The sequence below is a fragment of the Meles meles genome, chromosome 2 (assembly GCF_922984935.1).
Source record: "Meles meles chromosome 2, mMelMel3.1 paternal haplotype, whole genome shotgun sequence".
Lineage (NCBI taxonomy): Eukaryota > Metazoa > Chordata > Mammalia > Carnivora > Mustelidae > Meles > Meles meles.
Window position 1 is genome coordinate 105,773,088 of NC_060067.1, and position 7,795 is coordinate 105,780,882.

At 37.6% G+C, this 7,795-nt stretch overlaps 1 long non-coding RNA gene across 2 annotated transcripts in view; it reads right to left on the reverse strand.

The window, feature by feature from the left end:
- LOC123937583 overlaps nucleotides 1–7,795 on the reverse strand; it is a 31,167-nt gene that overhangs the window by 19,184 nt on the left and 4,188 nt on the right. For both annotated transcript variants that reach the window (XR_006817497.1, XR_006817496.1), the window contains exon 2: nucleotides 338–508. This is a non-coding gene — a long non-coding RNA (uncharacterized LOC123937583). The remainder of the gene's footprint in view (nucleotides 1–337; nucleotides 509–7,795) is intronic.

Genomic DNA, 7,795 nt, shown 5'->3' on the forward strand with positions numbered 1-7,795 from the left:
GATTCCAGCCCCCACGTGTTCATTTGGCCAGGGGTTGATGAGAAGTGAACAGCTAGTGCAAATGTACTCGGAGGCCCTGAGTCACACATTCCAGTGTTTAGGTGGGCAAGTATTAGATAACACAGAGTGCTAAGAATGCAGGCAAACTGGAGACCCCATCTCCAAGCACAGCTCCAGATACTATCTACAGAGGGAAATGTAAACACGGGGTGTTCAGATCTCCCAATCTTTGGGAAAAAGACTGGAGTTTTAACTCAGATAACACCATGAATCCAAGCAAAGGGTGTTTGAGGCCCAAAACCACATTGTCGACCGGCAGTTGCAGCTGCTGACCTACCTGGTGCAGTTCTCCTGATCCTGTTGGGTTCAGGGATGTCTCATCTCCTGGAGGAGACGGACAACTGAGAGAAGTGGAGCAGAGGCCATGTGCTTCATCCAAGGCAAGTCCCAAGTAGGAAAGACCATCAATAGAGATAAGGAAGGGAGGTGGAAAAATGTGATATTAAGCCTGAAGAAAAAAGAAAAAGGAGTATAGAAAATTAAGTACCATGTGGGGAGGAGGGAGTTGTGATTTTCAGGTAGTTTTCCTTTTATAGTACTGTTCTACTAAATAGCTCCAACACTCTGCTAACATTAATTAAACCTCACAAACCCTGTGAGATAGGTAATTACTATAATTAAACTGATATTTCAGATCAGTAAAATGAGACTTAGAATGCCCAAGGTCATAGTGAGATTGTGTGGCCCAGTTTGGCAGAAAAACCACATGTTCTCACAATACATTACTCCCCTAAGGAGGGCTTCCCTAGCTCTCTCTTCCAATCTCTCTTTCTCTCTCTCCATGTTTAGATTAAGGATATACTGATAGGATCAATAACTTGATCTTTGAGAAGTTAAACTGCAAGCTGATGAGGGAAGCTTAAAGACAAGACGGAAATATATCTAAATGAATGAGCCAAATCCCACAAATACATATAATATGCAAATTCCATTTCAATTAATTTCATTTATTTAAAATATTGCCATTTGAATTGTTGATTTCCCTAAATACATCGATAAATCAAGAAATCCATGCACATAAAGCATTGTCCATACTATACAATAGCATAGAAAGACTGCCATTAGTTTGGAAAGAGAACACCACAGACAGACAGAAGGAACTCTTCTTGTTGCTATAACTACGGCATAACAAAGGTCAGCACTGGAAAAAACAAAATACAAAACAACAACAACAAAAAAACCCTTCCTGAACTGAACATTAACAACTCAGGGACATTATCCTGAATTCTTCCTCTGGACAAAGGAAGATAATAACCTTTTATTTTGAAAAGGGTTAATTGGAGATAAACTAAACAATGGAGACAGACATTTTTAAAAATCAAGCATAAAAAATGATTTTAATTTAAAGTATAATATTGACAGCAATATCAGATACCTATGCTGTTGCAAGTAGGGATATCAAAGTTACACTGGAAGTCAAAATCTCTGAACTCAGGAGAAAAAAAAAACACAAACATGCTATGAAAAATGTCTTTATTTTATTTTAAAATGTCACATTCAAAAATGGTGATTTCAAGGAACATTGTTTAATAGAAAATGGTTTAAAATAAATTTAATTTCAAGATGCGATAGAACTTAAAAAGCATGACTGTCCTAAGCCTAATTGTATGTCTCTAAAAAGTTAATTTTCGACATAGCTTTATTATTAAAATTCTTGGAGATTTTTTTGTTTGTTTTAAATAATTGGTCAAGTCCTGTCTGGTAATTTGAAGATTCACAAGCCAATTTAAGACATGTCCCGTTTCTGCATATAAATTCATTTTAAACAAAAGCCCACCTCTTGGGGCTCCTGGGTGGCTCAGTGGGTTAAAGCCTCTGCCTTCAGCTCCGGTCATGATCTCAGGGTCCTGGGATGGAGCCCTGCATCTGGCTCTCTGCTCTGTGGGGAGCCTGCTTCCTCCTCTCTCTGCCTGCCTCTCTGCCTGCTTGTGATCTCTGTCTGTCAAATAAATAAAATCTCAAAAAAAAAAAAAAAAAAAAGCCCACCTCTTGTCTGTGAGCTATGGAGAACATTGGTTATGGGAGTTACTGGGTTTGAGGTTTTGAGTGAGAGTAAGGAGAGGGAATGAGAGTGGGGACTCTGTTACTTGCTTTCCAATGTCCTGTAAATCCTGGCAAGTGAGCCTTGGGCACAGAAGAGAATGACTGAAAGCAGAGAGAGCCCAGGCTACCACATTGCTGAGGGCCTTCAGGATGCAGGGACTGCTGTGACACTGAGTGCTTGTTGACAGAGGTGCAAGAAGTGTTTTCTGGTCAGCTCACACTTGCCAATTTCACAAGATTTCCAAACTTCATGTGACTTTATCATTATTTATCTATCTGGAGAAATACGCTTTCAAGAATGCACAGAGCTCCATGTCTAAAGAAAATTTTCCTGGGAGAAAGTCCAATGGAAGGGGCCTTGAGACTCCAGGCAGAGAAAAAGAGAGACCCTACAGGGCAACCTGGGGCTCAAATTGTAAATCTACATTTAGATCTGTTAGCATCCAGAAGCTACTCACCAGGACTTGGTGTTTTGTACCAAAATTGATCCATTATTTCCTTCATAAGTGAATATTTTGAAGAAATGTCTGTGATATTATTGCTTGTGTTTTTTAATATTCCAATGAACAAAACACACCAAATAGTCATGGTAAAGTACAAGGAAGCCCATATCTTGGCAAAACCAAGCCAGTCAGGGAGACTACGGAAGAAGTGTTCTTCTGGAGCCTTCCCTTCATAGCCTATTATTATTTCAATTTTACAGGATTCTGTGTGTGTGGACAACTATTATACTGCAGGGGTATACCAAAGTTGTAATTTTATAGAAATGAGAATTTATATAACGAGAAGGAGTGCCATGAAGAAATAAGAATGGGCCTAGACCAAATTAGGCCTTGTGAATAACAATTCTAAAAATGAACGTCCAGAATAGTATTTGGTGAATATCTGTCTAGTGTCCAGACTGTATGTAAAAATAGGTGAATGGGTGTCCTTGATTAGTATAGGTGATTTGAATATGGTGCTAATGAGGCCAAGGTAATGGGTTTAACCCTGTGAACCCATTATTTTCATTACCCTCAACAGTCACAGACTTTATCCTTAACGGTGGCCAGCCATTTCATAAATTCATCCTGTTAGTCATTAGAAAGACAAGGCCAGAGAGTGTAGATAGCTTAAGACAAATTTATTATTGCTGGAAAACAGCTCAAAGCACATGACCTGCTGTTGGCAGGTTAAGAGTACCAGCTTCGAATATGAAGGTCAGCATTGTGATAATGATGTATCGATATTTAATTAAATGTGAAAGAAAATAACAGGTGTGCAGAATATTGATTTTAAGAGCTAATTTTATCAAATTCCACTTGTTGAGTTACCAAGAACATCTTTAAAAATTTTCTGGAAAATCTTCACTTATGGGATTTAAAAATGTTATTTCATTACAATATAGTAATTCACTACAAGGAAAAGTTTTTTTTTTATATAAATAGAAGTACTTCTTCTTAGCTTATGAGTAAAGGTTTCTGCTTTGGGTTTTGATTTTTATAAGATCATGGTAAAGTGAACAACATTGTCTGGGAAAAGTGGAGGTGCTGCGGGAGAGAGTTTTTGCAAGGTATAATAAGAGATGAGATCCAAAAGATGGGGTGAATCAGAGAAAGGCTCTGAATGACGTTGTATGAAACTTGCATTTTTGTCCTACGAACAATGGGGAACTTACTTCCGTGTTTTCTATATGCTGCTTTCCTTCAAAGTGCATGGCATAGAATGTTAGGTACCTACCATGTGCCAAGCTTGTATGAGCTGGGGCATAAAATTGAACCAGACACAGTTCCTGATACCAAGAATCTCATATTTTGATAAAGAAGACAGATAAATAAAATTCCTCGGTAGCTCCAAAGAAGAGTTAAAAAAAAATTCCCTATTTGTGTTATTGGTATATTCCTTCTATGAAGGATGTGGCTATTGTATTATTATTATTTACAGCATGAATTACTATGGAAAGAGGCAGTTGTCAGGGACTGTTAACACAAATTGGGAAGGTGGGTTCTAGAATGTTAGGTGAGAGCTTCACATAGCTTTCCTAACCTGGATGGTGGGTATTTTTTGTGGTTCATGGGGAACACCTTACTGGTTGGGGGGTTAAATATTCCCCCCAGATTTTGAAAACACCAGCAAGTGAACAGCTAATGCCTCAGATTTATCTCTAAGTCAGTTTATTTCACATTTATGGTATTTCTTCTGCTTGCGTTACTTAAGCTTTCTTTATTCTTTAGTGAATTCTTGTTTGAATATTCTAACCATGGCTTGGCTGTCCTACAGGTATTTAAGCAACATAATTTGTTCATAGTTGTCAAACTTTCCCCGAAGTCATTAAGACTGCTCTTAATGATAATCTCTAAGGGTGGTAATCAGCAAAAATGCTCTTAGGGGAAGAGGAATCTTAAGGTCAGTTCAGGGCTGTGTGGTCTATTTAACCTCTCCAGCGGGTTATTCTCTGTCCAATGTTACTCTGTGGGGGAAACTGCCAGCTGTCCACCAAAACTGTTTACTCACCGTAATAGAGTTACACTTGGGAAGTGACTGCCCAGCAATTTTTGCAGCTAGCTATGGCATGTGACAATTCTTGACAATTGCCTGTGAACCAGAGCTCTGTGAGTCACTTCAAGACCATGGGCTTTAAGAAGGGATCAGATATCTGTGCCTTTTCCAATGCCCTTCTGCTTGCTTGATGTAGGTAGCGGTCCTTTGGGGATCAAAAAGTCCCAGGATGGAAGGAAATCGGAACCATGAATCACTCATAAAGAAGAGTGGTCTTCTGATCTGAAATTCCCAACTTGGGCTGTTTCATGAGCAAAAAATTGACTCCTCTGGTTTTTGTGCTGCTACATTTTGGAGTCTAGTTGTTACAACAGATAAGCTATCTTTTTAGAGATTCTGGGATCATGACAATGATACTGATCATGAGCATGATGGAGAGCAGCAATGCTTTAAAGACATTTCATAGCACATTACAAAATGCTTGCAGAGTAGAGGATACTTTTTCAGGTGATACTCCAGTTGGAATTTTGCATTTTCCCAGGAAGATATCCATGAAGTTTCTCTACTACTACTTCAGATCACAAAACTCATAAAGCAGAGTAAAGGCACAAACCACTTCCAGGTAATTGCAAGCTGTAACAGACATTTTGCAGGGGGAACAAACCTTAAGTTTTAGTACTTATAGAACTGTGGATTCTGAAGGAGAGTTAACAGAGAATCAAGTGTTCTCAGCAATTATTACAAAACCCCTAACACATCATCCTGGAGCAGACAAGATAGGACAGGGAGTAGTGTGAAAATGGCAGTTATACAAGTGGTAAAACTAGTATTAATAATAATAATTAATAATAATAATAATAGAAAAGAGGTAGACCAGAAAAGAGATATTTCTATTTATCACATTTGGTTAAGGATGTAATCACTTCCCTAATGGAAGGAAAATGATATAAGGGCCATGAGGTACATTTTATCATTTGTTTTATATGTCAATTAATGTCATATTAATAAGAGGCCTATGCTCATAATTAAAGTTAAGGTATGCAGAGAGGGTTTATTGATTAAATAATTACCGATCATGAAACTAGGATGGAGGTTAGAAGCATAAGGCTTTGGAGATAGACAGGACTGGGTACAAATTTTAGCCTTATTGCATATCAGCTTTATGACTCAATCTAGGTTGTCTAATTTCTAGGGCCTCAATTTACTTATTTGTAAAAATGGAAGTAATTACCTCATACAGTCACTGCAAGGACAAAATAAAATATCTGCACATCAGTACAGATCTGATACAGATGAGTCATTCATAGTATCTCTTATTAATTAAGACTAAATATTCTGGTGTTTTTCCTTTATAAATTAGAAAATCAATTTCTTTAGAATTTGGAGCTTGTTTCCTCTCATTTGCTTAGGTTTTCATTTTGAAGGTAAGCTTGGTGTAGTCTGAAAAGCAAAGCAAATTTGGCATGAGAAAGCATAGTGTTTTGATTTTTAAAATTGTTCATTTACAAACTTTAAATCTTCTATCTTTGGGCTGGTATTATAAATACCTTGAAAAGATGTTTAAGACTCTATCAGCTTTACAATATGTTTTCACCCATTAAAAAGCACCTACATTTTGCTAATCAATTCCCTATGATCTCAGCTCAAAAAAGAAAAAAAAAGGAAAACTCCCTTCACTTTTAAAATGAATTACTGAAATTATGAAAATACCTTATCAATGAACTTAACTATTTACACCCATTTTGTCTGTGAATGCCCAAAAACCAGTTTGATCAATTTTATAACCAAACTTATTCTATGTTTAAAAAACAACAAAATATGCGTATTAATCAATGAGTCATGAAACAATCTGCCCCTTATTTCAGTAGTCACCCACTCTTGGAATAGCACCTTCATTTATGCACCCCACAGTTCTTAACATCTTATCAATAGCCAATTTCCATAGTTAACAGAATCTTGATATGGTCAAGGTCAATCTATTGGAAAATTCAAATACAAAATTATTTGAAATGTCTTTTCATCATTTTATTATTTTAAAGAAACAACTCATTATTCTTTTCCTCCTTCTCTAAAACTACTGCATTATTCGAGAATATAGTTTTAATTTTAATACAAAACGTTATAGCACCAATTTAAACAGTCTAATTCCTTTTCTACTTCTGTAGCTTGTTAGCCACTCTCAGGAAATTATCAAAAAAGATTTACATTTTTATATATTATTTCATAACCATTTCCTTTAGAGCATATGTCAAGAGTAGGATAGCATGAATCCAGGAATATCTCATTCTCTTGAAGGCAGCAGTGAAAAAGTTAATTCCCAGTCGCATTTATGAGTTTTATTTATACGTAACCTGTGGTAAAAGATTTATCTGTCAATTAGTAAACTATTTTTTCTCAAGTGTCAAGAATGCATACTAGTATAAAATCAATTAATGCAGATATAGAAGTTTTTGTTTAAGTAAAGTTTGCAATTAAAAATAGGGCAGTATGTTAAAAATCTGAGTGAATACTTGAAACTCCCAGATGGAACAGAAAAGAAGGGGATTGGAAGAGAGAGAGAGAGAGAGGGGGGAGAAATGAAGAGAAGAGGAGAGAGGGAGGGGAGAAGTGAGGGAGAGAGGGATTGAGATTGATTTTGAGATCGGTCAAGCATCACATCCTTTTTTTTTTTTTTTTTTTTACATTCTGGCATAAAAATATTTAAAAGATCCGGACAACCAGAACCCTGATCCGTTTTTCCTTACTTTAAAGACATAAGTGAAAAGATTTTTTTTTTTTAAGTCTCACTGGGTACACCAGGAAAATTATTCAAAAGCCATGCGGTAGGGTGCGAACTAAGAGCATTCTTCAAACAAACGCGACCTTTTCTGTTTCTTGTACTCCTTTTCTCAACCCAGCCAGAAATCCCAGACAAGTTTATTTACACACACACCCGCACACGCACACACACACACACCCACACACACACGCAGAGAGAGAGTAGCGGAAACGCCCTCTTTCCATCCCTTCCAAACAATTATCTCTGAGAGCAAAAGAAAATAATCAACGGCCCTCTGTGCTGGGCGGCTGAGCAGGAGAGCCGGGCGCCGGGAGGGAGGGCGAACCGCAGGCAAGCAGGGAAACGTGGCTCCTCCGCCGAGGAGAGGATTTGTGAAGGGGAGCGCTGGCCCGCGTGCGCCTCTTGTTCCCCGTGTAATTTGCAGCCAATCATCAG